Source organism: Macaca nemestrina, chromosome 12, assembly GCF_043159975.1.
Source record: "Macaca nemestrina isolate mMacNem1 chromosome 12, mMacNem.hap1, whole genome shotgun sequence".
In the NCBI taxonomy this organism is placed as follows: Eukaryota; Metazoa; Chordata; class Mammalia; order Primates; family Cercopithecidae; genus Macaca; species Macaca nemestrina.
Window position 1 is genome coordinate 43809691 of NC_092136.1, and position 16745 is coordinate 43826435.

General features: G+C 36.5%; 1 long non-coding RNA gene across 3 annotated transcripts in view; it reads left to right on the top strand.

Moving 5' to 3' along the window:
* The window catches only part of LOC112427584 (uncharacterized), a 123352-nt gene that overhangs the window by 78978 nt on the left and 27629 nt on the right, over window positions 1–16745 (top strand). For all 3 annotated transcript variants that reach the window (XR_011610766.1, XR_011610765.1, XR_011610767.1), the window contains one exon: window positions 14231–14427. This is a non-coding gene — a long non-coding RNA (uncharacterized lncRNA). The remainder of the gene's footprint in view (window positions 1–14230; window positions 14428–16745) is intronic.

Consider the following 16745-nt stretch of genomic DNA (forward strand, 5'->3'; position numbering starts at 1 on the left):
ACCCAATAGTTATATAGTAATTACAAAGGAAAAATAATCTTATAATGAAAAAACTGGGAAGATACTATCTTCTTAAGTAACCAAAGTTAATAAAACCAAACTGGCCAGCACAGTGACTCATGCCTATAATCCCATAATTTGGGAGGCTGAGCTAGGCAGATTACTTGAACCCAGGAGTTAGAGATAAGCCTGGGCAACATGGAAAAACCCTGACTCTACAAAAAATACAAAAAAAAAAAAAAATTTCCTGGGCTTGGTGGTGTGCACTGTAGTCCCAGCTCTACTTGAGAGGTTCAGGTAGGAGGATCAATTGAGATCAAGAAGTTAAGGTTGCAGTGAGCTGTGATCATGCCACTGCACTCCAGCCTAGGCAACAAAGCAAGTCTCTGTCTCAAGGTAAAAACAAAAAAATCACATAACAAACCAATACTATGCACTTCTGGATATGAGGCTCTAAGATGAACATAGTTCCACTTTGTGGGATTCTTGCCAAAAATTTGTAACCTAAATCTAATCATTAGATAATATCAGATAAACCTACATTGAGAAATATTCTACAAAATAATTGCTGTGAACTTCAAAACTTTAAATGTCCATTTATATTGTACTCTACGGTCTCTAAAAAATTTTCCAGTCTTTTTTGCTTTCTGTGCTATAATCTGAATAGTTTTTATGATACAGATTCACACTCACTGATCTTTCCTTTTGAAACGTCCAATTTGCTAAAAAGCTCAGTCAAAAAAGTTTTCACTTTATTCAGTTTTTCAGTTCTGGAATTCCATTGTTTAATAGTTTTCACATCTCAGCTGAGATATCTCATCTTTCCTTTCATTATGAGTGTATTTATATATAGATATTTGAATTTATATAATAAATAACACCCTTGTCTGCTAATTCCAACATTGGTGTTATCTCAGTATCTATTTTTGTTGACTGTTTATCACCAGGTAAGAGTCACATTTTCCTGTTTCTTAGCATAGTGAGTTTTTTAAAAGATTTATACTGGATATAATGAGCACTACAAATATCCTATAAAGAGGATATTTTATTTTACTCCTTTAGAATATGTCGAATTTTGCTCTGACAGTCTTAATTTACTGGAAGATTGGCTTTATACTTTTGAGGCCTGATTTTAGTCTTTGTTCGAATCTGTCTAGAATAGCCCTTGTTTTGGTTCTAGTATAGTATTACCACTAAGATTAGACCTTTCTACAGTATGAAATAAATTACGCCTGCTGTGTTAAATTAAGTCTCTCCACTCTGGTTGAGCCTAGTACTGTGCCACTCCCACAATTTCTGTTCAGTTCGTACCTTTCCTGTGTGCATTCTCTGATAAGCCATGAATAGTTTTACTCTGTGAATGCACAGCTTATTATTCGGCCAATGCCTCAAAGTCATTGCTCTGCAGATTTCTGGAACTAATGAAACAGGTCAGTGGTCACTGGTCTCATTGTGTAAGGTGTTATCCAAACTCATTGTCTCATGACCAAGAGAATTGAGGAGCATGGACACAAAGGGAGAGGTTGGAATGAAATTATAATAAGCAAAAGCAGAAAGCTCTCCACAACAGAGGGGAAGTCCTAGTGGGTTGCCATTTTTACAGTTGAATTCAAAAGCTTTTGTAAGAAACTCCTCTCATCTCTGTAGCTCTTTGAGTAATTTCTCTTCTCTGAAAAGCTGAACAACTCCCCCTTATCTATGTAGTTATGTGTATATCTCTAGGCAAGCACAAAGTGCCACTTCTCTTGTTCATATAACTGTAGGATTGTTTTAGGTAAGCCCCCCTCCTCCCTGTGCAAGTTTCCTCTGAGCCCATTGTGTATATGCCTGAAAAGGGGAGCAAGTTTTTTCCTGGGAACTCCCTAATGACACAAAGGATAAAAAGGTATTGCCTAGGTTTTCTTCTAGGATGTTATGGTTTTAGGTCTTATGTTTAAGTCTTTAATCCATCTTGAGTTGATTTTTGTATAAGGTGTAAGGAAGGGAACCAGTTTCAGTTTTCTGCATATGGCTAGCCAGTTTTCCCAATACCATTTATTAAATAGGGAATCTTTTCCCCATTGCTTGTTTGTGTCAGGTTTGTCAAAGATCAGATGGTTGTAGATGTGTGGTGTTATTTCTGAGGCCTCTATTCTATTCCATTGGTCTATATATCTGCTTTGGTAGCAGTACCATGCTGTTTTGCTTACTGTAGCCTTGTAGTAGAGTTTGATGTCTGGTAGTGTGATGCCTCCAGCTTTATTTCTTTTTGCTTAGGATTGTTTTGCCTATGTGGGCTCTTTTTTGATTCCATATGAAGTTTAAAGTAGATTTTTCTAATTCTGTGAAGAAAGTCAATGGTAGCTTGATAGGGTTATCATTGAATCTATAAATTACTTTGGGCAGTATGGCCATTATCACAATATTGATTCTTCCTATCCATAAGCATGGAATGTTTTTCCATTTGTTTGTGTCCTCTCTTACTTCCTTGAGAAGTGGTTTGTAGTTCTTGAAAAGGTCCTTCAAATTCTTTGTAAGTTGTATTGCTAGGTATTTTATTCCCTTTTGTGAACGGGAGTTTGCAGGGAGCCAAACGCCTGTGGGATGTGATCAACTCAGCATTCCACTGGAGGCTGTATGGTCAAACAGCAAACTGTTTACCACGAATGCGGGATGTGAGCAAACTCACACTGCCTTGCCACCAAAAGGTTTGCTGAGGGACATCAGTCCCTGGTTCCTTGAGGTTATCTACTGAGAAAATTAGCGCCTATTGTTCCAAGGATACAGTCTCACAAGTCTGCTGTGAAACAAAGGGCGAATGGACAATTACCCAGCAATCACCCCCACTTTCTCACTACCTCTTTTGCCTAATAAATACGGAGGGTTATATAAAGCGCAGGGCCCTTGTCCACTAGAGGCAAGATGTCCCCTGACCCCTTCTTCCAAATATACTTTCTTAAGTGTCTTTGTCTTTTATTTCCATGTTTGCCCCACTTTGTTCAGTTCCCCTAGGTCCTTGCAGGTGGAGTTCACTCATGAATTGGCTCTCTGTTTGTCTGTTATTGGTATATAGGAATGCATAGAAATGCTTGTGATTTTTGCACATTGTTTTTGTATCCTGAGACTTTGCTGAAGTTGCTTATTAGCTTAAGGAGATTTTGGCTTGAGAAGATGGGGTTTTCTAAATACACAATTATGTCATCTGCAAACAGAGACAATTTGACTTCCTCTCTTCCTATTTGAATACCTTTATTTCTTTCTCTTGCCTGATTGCCCTAGCCAGAACTTCCAATACTATGTTGAATAGGAGTAGTGAGAGAGGGCATCCTTGTCTTGTGCCAGTTTTCAAAGGGAATGCTTCCAGTTTTTGCACATTCAGTATGATATTGGCTGTGGGTTTGTCACAAATAGCTCTTATTATTTTGAGATACATTCCATTGATACCTAGTTTATTGAGAGTTTTTAAGAGGAAGGCTGTTGAATTTTGTCGAAGGCCTTTTCTGCATCTTTTGAGATAATCATGTGGCTTTTGTCACTGGTTCTGTTTATGTGATGGGTTATGTTTATTGATTTGTGTATGCTGAAACAGCCTTACATCCCAGGGATAAAGCCGACTTGATCGTGGTGGATAAGCTTTTTGATGTGCTGCTGAATTCGGTTTGCCCGTATTTTACTGAGGAGTTTATCATCAATGTTCATTAGGGATGTTGGCCTGAAATTTTTCTTTTTTTGTTGTGTCTCTACCAGGTTTTGCTATCTGAATGATTCTGGCCTCATAAAATGAGTTAGGGAGGATTTCCTCTTTTTCTATTATTTGGAATAGTTTCAGAAGGAATGGTACCAGTTCCTCTTTGTACCTCTGGTAGAATTCGGCTGTGAATCTGTCTGGTCCTGGACTTTTTTTGGTTGGTAGGCTATTAATTACTGCCACAATTTCAGAACTTGTTATTGGTCTATTCAGGGATTCGACTTCTTTCTGGTTTCGACTTGGGAGGGTGTATGTGTCCAGCAATTTATCTGTTTCTTCTAGATTTTCTAGTTTATTCGCATAGAAGTGTTAATAGTATTCTCTGATGGTAGTTTGTACTTCTGTGGGATTAGTGGTGGTATCCCCTATACTATTTTTTATTGCATCTGTTTGATTCCTCTCTCTTTTCTTCCTTATTACTCTGGTGAGCAATCTATTTCATTGATCTTTTCAAAAAACCAGCTCCTGGATTCATTGATTTTTTTTTTCAAGGGTTTTTCGTGTCTCTATATCCTTCAGTTCTGCTCTGATCTTAGTTATTTCTTGTCCTCGGCTAGCTTTTGAATGTGTTTGCTGTTACTTCTCTAGTTCTTTTAATTTTGATGTTAGGGTGTCGATTTTAGATCTTTCCTGCTTTCTCTTGTAGGCATTTAGTGCTATAAATTTCCCTCTACACACTGCTTTAAATGTGTCCCAGAGATTCTTGTATGTCGTGTCTTCATTTTCATTGGTTTCAAAGAACATCCTAATTTCTGCATTAATTTCGTTATTTATCCAATAGTCATTCATGAGCAGGTTGTTCAGTTTCCATGTAGTTGGGCGGTTTTGAGTGAGTTTCTTAATCCTGAGTTCTAATTTGATTTCACTCCGGCCTGAAAGACTGTTATGATTTCCATTCTTTTGCATTTGCTGAGGAGTGTTTTTACTTCCAATTATGTGGTCAATTTTAGAATAAGTGCAAAGAGGTGCTGAGAAGAATGTGTATTCTGTTGATTTGGGGTGGAGAGTTCTGTAGATGTCTATTAGGCTTGCTTGGTCCAGAGCTGAGCCTTATTCAAGTCCTGAACATCCTTATTAATTTTGTGTTTGGTTGATCGGTCTAATATTGACAATGGGGTCTTAAAGTCTCCCAATATTATTGTATGGAAGTCTAAGTCTCTTTGTAGGTCTCTAAGAACTTGCTTCATGAATCTGGGTGCTTCTGTGTTGGGTGCATATACATTTAGGATAGTTAGCTCTTCTTGTTGCATTGATCCCTTTACCATTATGTAATGGCCTTCTTTGTCTCTTTTGATCTTGTTTATTTAAAGTCTGTTTTATCATAGTCATGAGCAAAGACTTCACATCTAAAACAACAAAAACAATGGCAACAAAAGCCAAAATTGACAAATGGGATCTAATTAAATTAAGGAGCTTCTGCAAAGCAAAAGAAACTACCATCAGAGTGAACAGGCAACCTACAGAGGAGGAGTAAATTTTTGCAATCTATCTATCTGACAAAGTGCTAATATTCATAATCTACAAAAAATTTAAACAAATTTACAAGAAAAAAACAACCCCATAAAAAAGCGGGCAAAGGATATGAACAGACACTTCTCAAAAGAAGACATTTGTGAACAGACACTTCTCAAAAGAAGACATTTATGTAGCCAACAGACATATGAAAAAATGCTCATCATCACTGGTCATTAGAGAAATGCAAATCAAAACCACAATGAGATACCATCTCATGCCAGTTATAATGGCAACCATTAAAAAGTCAGGAAACAACAGATACTGGAGAGGATATGGAGAAATAGGAATCCTTTTGCACTGTTGGTGGCAGTGTAAATTAGTTCAACCATTGTGGAAGACAGTGTGGCGATTCCTCAAGGATCTAGAACGAGAAATACTATTTGACCCAACAATCCCATTACTGGATGTATACCCAAGTGATTATAAATCATTCTACTATAAAGACACATGCACACGTGTGTTTATTTCAGCACTATTCACAATAGCAAAGACTTGGAACCAACCCAAATGTCTATCAATGATAGACTGGATAAAGAAAATGTGGCACATATACACAATGGAGTACTATGCAGCCATAAAAAGGATGAGTTCATGTCCTTTGCAGGGACATGGATGAAGCTGGAAACCATCATTCTCAGCAAACTAACACAAGAACAGGAAACCAAACACTGCATGGTCTCACTCATAAGAGGGAGCTGAACAATGGGAACGCATGGACACAGGGAGGGCAACATCATACAATGGGGCCTGTCAAGGGGTGGGAGGCTAGGGAAGGATAGCATTAGGAGAAATACCTAATGTAGGTAACAGGTTGATGGGGGCAGCAAACCACCATGGCAGGTGTATACCTATGTAACAAAACTGCACGTTCTGCACATGTACCCCAGAACTTAAAGTATAATAATAATCATAAGAAATAATTAAAAGGCTTATATGATGGACCTTGCCTGCTTTGCCTGCTTATCTGTGCAGGTTAGTCAGAGTATTCCCCAGGCTGCTCTATTTTTGCCTGTAGCTGTGATTTTTCAGACAGGCTGCTTCTCCAAGGACTAATCTTAATTGTCTACCCAACTGATTTTTCTTTTTCTTCACCCTCTTTACCTTTTTATTCTCACTATTCTTTTCCATACTACCCAATCTTTCAAATTCTGGCTTCATGACTACATAGAATCCTGTTTCATAGTCAAGTGAGATTAACATGTTCTCTGTTTGGACTCCACTCTCCTCTTCAGTAATTTGGAAGGTAGATCTAATGTTTCTTTATCTCAATCATCCTGAGCTCTTTTCCAATATCTTAAAACTGTTAATTCCTGTAGTTTTCTTTTCTTTTTCTCTTTTTTTCCTTTTGTTTCTCCCATTAGTTTAGGACAATGTTTTAGGAAACTCAGCTAATTTTCTGTATCCTTCTTAACTAGAGTTTATTATGGCCCTGGATAGGGCTTTATACCCATTGAAAAATTTTACATACCCATTTTACATTTTAAATGTCAGTAATTTCACAAATTCAGATCTAAAGTTATATGCTAGTTTGGATTCCGGAAAATCAAGATGGTGACAAGATGTCTGAGGGTGCTATTGTCTGTAAATATAATAAATAATGTGATTCTATGCAACATCACCTATGCTCCTTGTTATTGGTTGAATCATATACTCCCAACATATATTAAAGTTCTAGTCTCCAGTATTCATGAATGTGAGCTTATTAGTTGTAATTAAAATATAGGTTAAGCTCGGGTCACAATAGAGTAGGTTTTTAATTCTGTGTGACTACTTTCCTCATAAGAAAAACAGAGGAGATACAGAGACAGACACAGAGAGAAAGGACACCATGTGATGAAAGAGGCAGGAGCTGGAGTGATGTATCTACAAACAAACGAGTGCTAATGTTTGCCTCAATACCAGAAACTAAGAGAAAGGCATAGAACAAATTTTCCTCTAGAGCCTTCAGATAGAGTATGACATTACCACCACCTTGATTTTGGAATTTTTACCTCCAGAACTGTGAGAGAAAAAATCTCTGTTGTTTTAAGCCTATATTTGGTGCAATAGTAATTGTGGTTTTTGACATTACTTTTAATGGCACATATATCATATATATATAAATATATCTATATACTCTATATTGATATGTAGTATATATATTAGATATACTATATGTTAATATATATACACTATATATAAAATACATGTATATGCATGTAAACAAAATTCTGTATGGAATATACATTAAAATTCCTCCCTCTCATTGAACATTGGTAAGGTACGCTATCTGTGATCTATGTTAAACTTGGTCAAAAACAATTTTGAAAAAATCTTGATAAAGTTTCCTATATAATATGGTTTGGCTGTGTCCCCACCCAAATCTCAACTTGAATTTTATCTCCCAGAATTCCCATGTGTTCTGGGAGGGACTCAGTGGGAGGTAATTGAATCATAGGGGCCTGTCATTCCCCTGCTATTCTCGTGATACTGAATAAGTCTCACAAGATATGATGAGTTTATCAGGGGTTTCTGCTTTAGCTTTCTTCTTCTTTTCTCTTGCTGCTGCCATTTAAGAAGTGCCTTTCACCTCCTGTGGTGATTCTGAGGCATCTCCAGTCATGTAAAACTGTAAGTCCAATTATATCTTTTTGTTCCTAGTTTTGGGTATGTATTTATCAGCAGCATGAGAACAAACTAATAAACTATAATTTCTCTTGACTTCAGATGTATAAAAACAATTTTCAAATTTCAGTGAATGAACATTGACTTGTTATTGTTACCCCAGGATTCTCAAGAGTTCGTAACTTCCATGTCCTATATAATTGCACTTTCAGTGCAATTATTTGTTACAAGTTGCCTCTCTGAACTTGTAAGATGTCCCATAAATGTTATTTGAACAGAAATGAGCTTGCATGGCCTGAAGGATTTTAGTGCAGTTTAAGAACTCTCATGTAGCTCTAAAACCATTGCCAAGGTACTGACCAGGAAATCTAGCTTACCAAGTCTTCAACAAAAGTGTTCTGGCAATCCAAATGTGTCTATAAAATGTTATGCTTTTAAACAAAATAGTCCCTTCTTGATTACTCCATAAAGTACTTATTAAGAACTAATGTAATCATTAAGAAAATACTGAATTTCCTTTGAATAAGGCTATTTTTGTAATGCAGATTTGGCAAAATTCAACCCCAGCTTGTGTATGTAATGTGTGCAATTTGGGCAATCAGCAGAACAGATACTTCCCAAAAGTGGAGAATAGTATTGCTTATTGCAATTCTAATAGCAATTCTGTAGAACTTTGCCAAGGAAAACTTATTCCAATCATCCTGAATCTTGCTCTTTTATGTTTAAACCAAGAATAGTGTTTGATGTAACTATGACTGACAAGATAAAATACATACTTGATGCAGCCTTCTTAAGTGTTGTTAAGGTCAATTCAGAAGGTAGAGGAATCAGGCATCTGGATTTTGCCTTACTTCCTTCCTTTCTTCCCACCTGTATGCGTTACTTTCTATTCTTTGTAATATAGAACCCTGAAGTAATCATAAAAGTTTTTATAAACAGTTAACCTATTTGCTTGCTAAAGAAAGCAGAGGATATTAGTTGCTTGTTTATTTTTTCTGATGCTTATGGATTTTTGAATAAAAAAGAATAAAGTACAAAGTAACATTATGAAATTTAATGCTGAGTCTAGTCTCATCCCAATGTTAACTCATGAAGTATTGAATAAAAAAAATTGTGGGGTAGTGATTCATCCTATTAAATTTATTACTGGTTTACTGTTTTATATTTGTGTATCAGTCAGGGTTCAAACAAACACATGGAACCAGTGGGAGGGGGTATATATTAAAAGATAAAGTATTGATTTACAAGTTTGTGGAGACTGTCAAGGCAAGTCTGAAATCTGTAGGGCAGGCTGGAATGCTCTGGGATGGACTGAAGTTGCTATCCACAGGTGGAATTTCTTCTTGCTCAGGCAAAACTCAACTTGGTCTCAAGGCCTTTCTTCTGATTAATTCAGGCCCATTCAGATTATCTAGGATAATCTTTTCTTAGAGGCAACTGGTTATGAACATTAATTGCATTTACAAAAAAACCTCGACAGCAACACCTAGGCTAATGTATTAGTCTGTTCATACACTGCTTATAAAGACAGACTCAAGACTGGGCAATTTACAAAAAGAAAAAAATAAGTTTAGTATGGACTTACAGTTCCACATGGCTGAGGAAGCCTCACAATCATGGTGGAAGGCAAGGAGGAGCAAGTCACATCTTACATGGATGGCAGCAGGCAAACAAAAAGAGATTGTGCAGGGAAACTCCCCTGTATAATGCCACCAGATCTCATGAGACCCACCCACCATGAGAACACCGTGGGAAAGACCTGTTCCCATGATCCAGTTACCTCCCACCAGGTCGCTCCCAACCTCCCACCAGGTCGCTCCCATAACACATGAGAATTCAAGATGAGAACTGGGTGGTGACACAGCCAAACCATATCAACTAGTATTTGACTAAATAACTGGGTAGAGTTGCCTAGCCAAATTGACACACACAATTAACTATCACAATTTATGTTACAACATTATTTATTTTCCACACTACTTTACTAATAATGAATAGTTACATACTTAGTGAAATAAAAGTTGAAAATTTTCAATTGGTCTCAAAATAATTTTCTGAAATTTTTCTTCTCTGTGAAAGCCAAAAGTCTAGAAGACTGCTGAAGCATAATATTCTTCTCCTAAATTCCCATTTCACAGATAGAAAGATACTGAGGCCCAGACATAAACTTTATTAATAAATTTTGAGGAATATGTATTCATTAGTTTTGTTGAGTTAAATTTTCTAGTAAAAGGCTTACCTCGTTGTCCTTTAGGTTAAATGAGACCGTATCAGTTTCCTATTGCTGTGCAGCAAATTATGAAAAAGTTTATTACCTCACAGTTTCTGTGGATCAGGTGTCAGGGCAGAGATCCTCTGTTCAGAGTCTCATCAGGCTGAAATCAAGGTGTCAACAGAGGCTGTGATATCATCTGGACTGCAGGATTGTTTCATATATTCATTTGTTTGTGGTGGAACTTAATTTCTTGTGTTTGTAGAACTGAAGTCTTTGGCTTCTAGGATTGCTCACCATTCAATGACAATGTGACTTTCTCCACCACAAAGCAGATTGCTTCTTTCAAGGCCAGCAAGAGAGACAGTCTTTGATGGTTTCAATCACGCTGACTGCTTCTTTCTCTGACCTCTAAATCATCCTTTAAAGAACTCACCTGATTAGGTCGTGCCCACTCAGCTAATCCCTATTTCCATTAGTTTTAAGTTAACAGAATGGGAATCTTAAAAGGTATCCATCAAATCCCTTCCAATTTGCCACATAATGTAGCCTAATCTTGGGAGTAATATCCCTTCATATTCACAGGTTCTGCCTATAATCAAGGGTTAGGGGATTATTCATTGCATGTATACAAGGGTGCAGGAATCATGGGAGTCATGTTAGAATTCTTCCTACTACACAGAGTCAATTATTTTTTCAATATCATCTTATTTCTGCTTTAACTGGGACAAGATGAAAGAAAGGGGAGAAAATTTAATCCATTTCATGTAACAGTGCCTTTGGGATGACACTGAACTGACTAAAATTGGGTTTATAAAAGTAATAATCATTGAGCATTATTATGTAATAGATTTTATTCGACTAAATCAGTGTGTAATATAATCTAGATAGAATTAAACTGGAAAAAAAAGTACAGAGATATTTACAAGCTGTAGAGATAATCATAAGAAAATGGGATAGAGATCATGGGTTGACATTTTTGCATTGTCTCAAGCTATGAAATTGGGCAGATGGATTTGCTAAGTGATAAAGTCTCTCCTCATTTGACTGCTATTCAAACATACAATTCCTCATCATGTAATTTTGATAAGAAGTACAGTGAGTCAGAATCATAATAAGCATAGAAAAATACTTAATTAGAATATGAGTGAGCTCTGCACTCCTCTCAGAGTTCAAAGGTCAGCAGTCCATGGCTCTTTCATATCTGCCTTGGCTTTCACTCTTCTCCTCAGAAGTGGATTTCCTATGACATGAAAGAAACTGAAACATTAGACCTCTCACTTGCCCATTCCAAGGCCCTAGTGGCTTTTATGATATGAGGCAGAGTATATGTTTTCATAGACTATTCAAAATAAAATATTTTAATGTAACAGGTTAACACTGCTGTCTCTTTCCATTTTAACTTTCCCTTTACTATCCTTTCCCTGGAGGTAGGTGGCATTGGAACAGCTATGAGCAATTTTGGGATACAGTGAAGTAGAAGTTGACTTAGGGATCCATTTACTTGAGTTTCAGGGTGATGTATTATGTGGTTCACAGTCAGTTCCTGGCATAGTTATCACTAGGTTTAGTTATTATAAATCCACCCAGTGTAGCAACAGTTTCCAGGTATATTTTTGCCACCTCCTCTGCTAACTCACCTAGGAATATGACATAAAGATATTAAGAAAATCGTGTTAATGAAGGTCAACAACTACAAGAATATTTAAAACCCAGCATGGTAAGAGAAAACTTGACATGTTTTAAAATAAGTCATCTCATGTGTAAAAAGAAAACCTGATTGATCATTTCAAAAGCAAAATTTCCAAAGATTTACTTTATGAAAAGTCATGAAACAAAAACAAATGTAAACTACTATCAAAGAATTTTTTTTAACAATACTTAAAGAAAGCCTAAACTATCTTTGTAGTCTCTCTGTAGATAATATTATAAATCTGTTATATCAAGATTCAATCAATGAGTATAGAGTCAAATAATAAATGAAAAAAAGTATTATAGAGGTATGTGAAGCAGCTAAATAACATAAAATACTCTTTTTTATGTTTCTATGATCTTTGTGTTGTCTGATTTCTTAATGTTTATTTTCTTATTTTAAATAAATTTATACTTTTATTTTTAATTTTGTATTATTTTTCTTTTTTTTTTTTTTTTTTTTTTTTTTTTTTTTTGAGACGGACTTTTTTTTTTTTTTTGAGACGGAGTCTCACGCTGTTGCCCAGGCTGGAGTGCAGTGGCGCGATCTCGGCTCACTGCAAGCTCCGCCTCCCGGGTTCCCGCCATTCTCCTGCCTCAGCCTCCTGAGTAGCTGGGACTACAGGCGCCCGCCACCGCGCCCGGCTAATTTTTTTTTTGTATTTTTAGTAGAGACGGGGTTTCACTGTGGTCTCGATCTCCTGACCTTGTGATCCGCCCGCCTCGGCCTCCCAAAGTGCTGGGATTACAGGCTTGAGCCACCGCGCCCGGCCTGTATTATTTTTCTTAAACGGAACCATCTAGATTCTTATAAGCCTAGAGCTGGATTTACCCCCAAGCTCTTCCACTTTATTATCTCAAAGACTACCTTTTGTGGTAGGTTATAACCACTCTCTAATATTGTGTGCTATTTTATGTTGAGTATTTATTTATTATTTATTTTTATTTATTTATTTACTTATTTTGAGGTGGAATCTCACTCTGTTGCCAGGCTAGAGTGCAGTGGCATGATGTTGGCTCACTGCAACTTCCTCCTCCTGGGTTCAAGCGATTCTCCTCCCTCAGCCTCCCAAGTAGCTGGGATTACAGGTGCATGCCACCATGCCCAGCTAACTTTTTAAATTTTTAATAGAGACAGGGTTTCACCATGTTGGCCAGGATAGGGGGGTCTCGATTTCATGACCTCATGATCCGTCTGCTTCGGCTTCCCAAATTGCTGGGATTACAGGTATGAGCCACTGCTCCCAGCCCAGTATTTATTTTATATTGACATGGAAAGTTAGTTTTCATATACAATTAACACTAACCAGCTCTCTAAACTTTGCTGTGGCTTAACTTCTTTGAGTTTCAGTTTCCCTGTTTGTAAAATTGGCATCCAATTGAATGTTTCACATAGCGGTCCCCAAATAAATGTAACTTTCATTGTTTTGTGTCACTATTGCTATTATCGCTATTATTCTTACATGTAGTGGCATTCTAAATAAAGGCTTTTACCTATAATTGAAGTAGTTTAGCAAAATACATTCGTTCAAAACATGGGCTAGCAAACAAAGGCAAAATTAAAGAAGCATTTTCTGAATGAGTCATACTTGCAGATAAAGGAAAATGATAACAATGATATGACTCTAAACAAAGATTACAGTAGAGCCTATCCAGTATTTTCTCCTGAAGTGGCTAACCTATTAGGTAGTACTATATACATGCTGAGTTTTGGCATGTGATTCCATTTATCTCATTAATACTGTTAAAACACTTGTACTGTTAGACAAATACAGAAATTGCCTTGGTGAACCTTTTACCTAATTCTGCAGCGGGATAGGTCGAGGTGGTAATTGAAGAATGGGATACGGACATACGGGGATTGTTCCATAATTCAAAAGGAATATAGACATTCAACCTGTGTCTTGACAGGGAGAAAGGGCTGTAAACAGCTATAAAATGCACCTATAAAGGGAAATCATTTGAAATAAAAGTCTATAGCTGAAAACACAATCATATTAATAATCAACATCTGTGTGGCGATTTGTACTTTCTAAGTTGTTTTCACCTATGTGATGTCATTTTTCTGGAAGCATAAAATAGAGATGTGTACAGAGCCTCTGTGATATATTTGGTATATGTTTACTATCCTACAACTAGAGAACTCATTATTTCTATCACTAATTTATTGTGTCATTTCCACTACCACAGATACTAGTCAGTTGTGTCATATAAGAAATGAGGAAAGAAAGAGAAAGGGGGGAATCAAGTAGAAAGGAGGAAAGTAGGTTGTCGGTAGGGTTAAATAGGAAACTGGCATTTTAGAACATGCTGCTTGCTGCACAGTATCTCTTAATGGCCTTTCTCACTGAGGATGTGAGCTGGGCTTGGTGGAAGCACTATCTCAAGGAGTCCGCCAGGGTTAGGAGGGTTGCACTACTAAATTGAAACAATATAAGTGTTTAGAAGAGGTGACCCAAAGCAATATATTTGCTTTATAGAAAAGAAGAAGGACTGTGGAGAGGAGTCAAGGTCTGCAGTCAGAGCTGGAAAAACAGCAAAGAATATAAAGTCCAAAGAGCAAGGCAAGAGAGAAATGAGACACTGAATATTAAGGTCATATCAAGAAAGTCAGTAACAGGTTGGAATCACACGTGAAGAAGACTGATGGGAAAAGTGCAGATATAAGGCTTGTGAGGTGAGTATGTGCTTGCCCTGGCCTTTTATACTATGTTCAGGAAATGCATGTAGTAGATATAAAAGTGACTTAAAGAAACATTGTGCTTCAGGTAACAACTAAGTATTTCTTTAGATCAACAGATTTCTATTATTCTTAGTAGCATAACTGCCTTTAAAATAATTCTTGTGCAGAATTTTGATATATACATGGATAAAAAAAAGAATTTATCTTATTTAGGTGCAGGTAGAATCCAAGGTTAATTCACCAGTCAGCCAGCTGGGCCCTCAGCCCTTCGGGATCCTCTCAGTAGCTTTCCTGAATATTTGAGCCTGTAGGGTTTGAAAACTACTCTGCTAAATCTTTGAAGACATGTCCTTATATCAAGTCACATAATCAGAAACTTATATATTTAGACTTTATTAAATTGGCTGTCTATCACTTATTAATAACTTATTCATTTATTGTTTTTAAAAATGTATTTACCTTTATATATTTATGGGGTACAAGTGCATGCATATATTGCACAGTGGTGAAGTCTGGGTTCTTAATGTACCCACTGAATAATAGTTCAATATGCCCTGATTTTTAATCAAAAATCAGCACAAGAAACAACTATGAAAAACATTTTCATTTTTTAACATTCAGTAGAATTGCCATTAAAAACCTTGTTCATTTCTTGCTTATTTTCTCTGAAATGATTTCATGTGATAAATTTATCTTAGAAAATTGGTCTCAGGGCCTGGCTATTATTATTTTTCCCATCTGTGATAAAAGGTAAGATTTGATGGATTCTAAGCATCTCTTCAGTTATTATATCATTCTAAACAACTTGGTTAATTAACATTTCTTTTAAACACAACATTTATTCAGGAAGTTACTTTGGAGAAATCTTTCTGTTTTCCAGGCTCAGTATGCCATCTGTGAAAACAGAGAGGTGTTTGGTTCATCCTACCATTTCTCCATCCCTCCCTCTCCAGTCTTAAGGGTCTCTTTCTGTTCCCAGACATACCAATCTTATTTCTGTATTAAACCTGTCTCCACTTGCTTTTATCTCTGGCAGAGCCTCACTAGTTGGCACCTCCTCATTTTTCACATTTTGTTTCAAGTATCGTCTTCTTAGAGGAAATTTCCCTGCTGTCTCCATTTAAAGTTGCTTCTTTCCATCTTCTCCACTTTATATCACTTCATGACTTGCCACACAGTAGACATTTAATAAATATTTGTTTAATAAATAAAAACATTTAAAAATTAAAAAATGAAGAATCAGTTCCTAACACCAAGAGCTCACTAATTGGTTAGAGACAAAGCTACACGCAATAATAATATTTTAAGTACTTTAATGAAGATGTGTGCTACACATAAACAAAATAAGACATGTCTATGCTAGGGAATTCTAGGCAAAGGCAATCACATTTGAGCTGTATTTTGATGAATGGATAGAAGAACATCAAACAAGGAAATAAGAGAAGAATATGCCAGTAAAAGGGAAAATGTGTCCCAAAATACTGCGTTGGGAAAGATCATAGGGAACAAGTTCAGAAGGTAAAGTAGCTTCAGGATTATGAAAGCAATGCTAAAATATGTGGACTTTATTCTGTAACTGCTGAGGATTTTTGAAGAATTTTAACTGAAAAAGCAACATGAGTTAGATCTTTTGGTAAAATAGATATCACTTGTGTAACAGCGAAGAAAACAAAATAATGGGTTTCGCTGTTTCTTCTGAAGAAGAAGGAGTAGAATTTCAATCATGGGGGGAAATGTTCCCTTGGAGCAGGGCACAGAGCCATTTGCATTAGTGTGTGTGCACGTGTGTGTGTGTGTGTGTGAAACGTACACACAATGAGCTTAAAAACATGAGGCAAATAACAAATCCAGATGATATAATAATTACCAGTAAAAAAGGGGGCAAGGAAAATAATGTCTAATAAAAAATTTTCTGACTTAACAGTAAGTAGGAGCCATTTTTTTCTAGGTTTACCTAGCCCAGCACCTACGCCCAGTTGGTCAAACATTTTCTTCCAGATTCACTTGAATGTCAAGTTCTAGGCATAAGCTTAGGGTTTCTCATAGAAACACAAATAAGTCGTGATATGTACACTCATTAATGAATTCTATGCATTTTCCTTAGTCTTATGTGGTAATTATACTATTTCTAATGGAGAGAATGATCACTTTTCCCTGTCACTACCCAAGAGCATCTCTAGCCTTCTAATTACCCCTCAGTGTTTACTCAATGGATAATCATTATCAGATTAACTTTCAGTGATGGAATGTGTAATTAAAAATGTAGATCAATAAAATGCTATTATGGTTGGATACATTAACACTTAAAAATA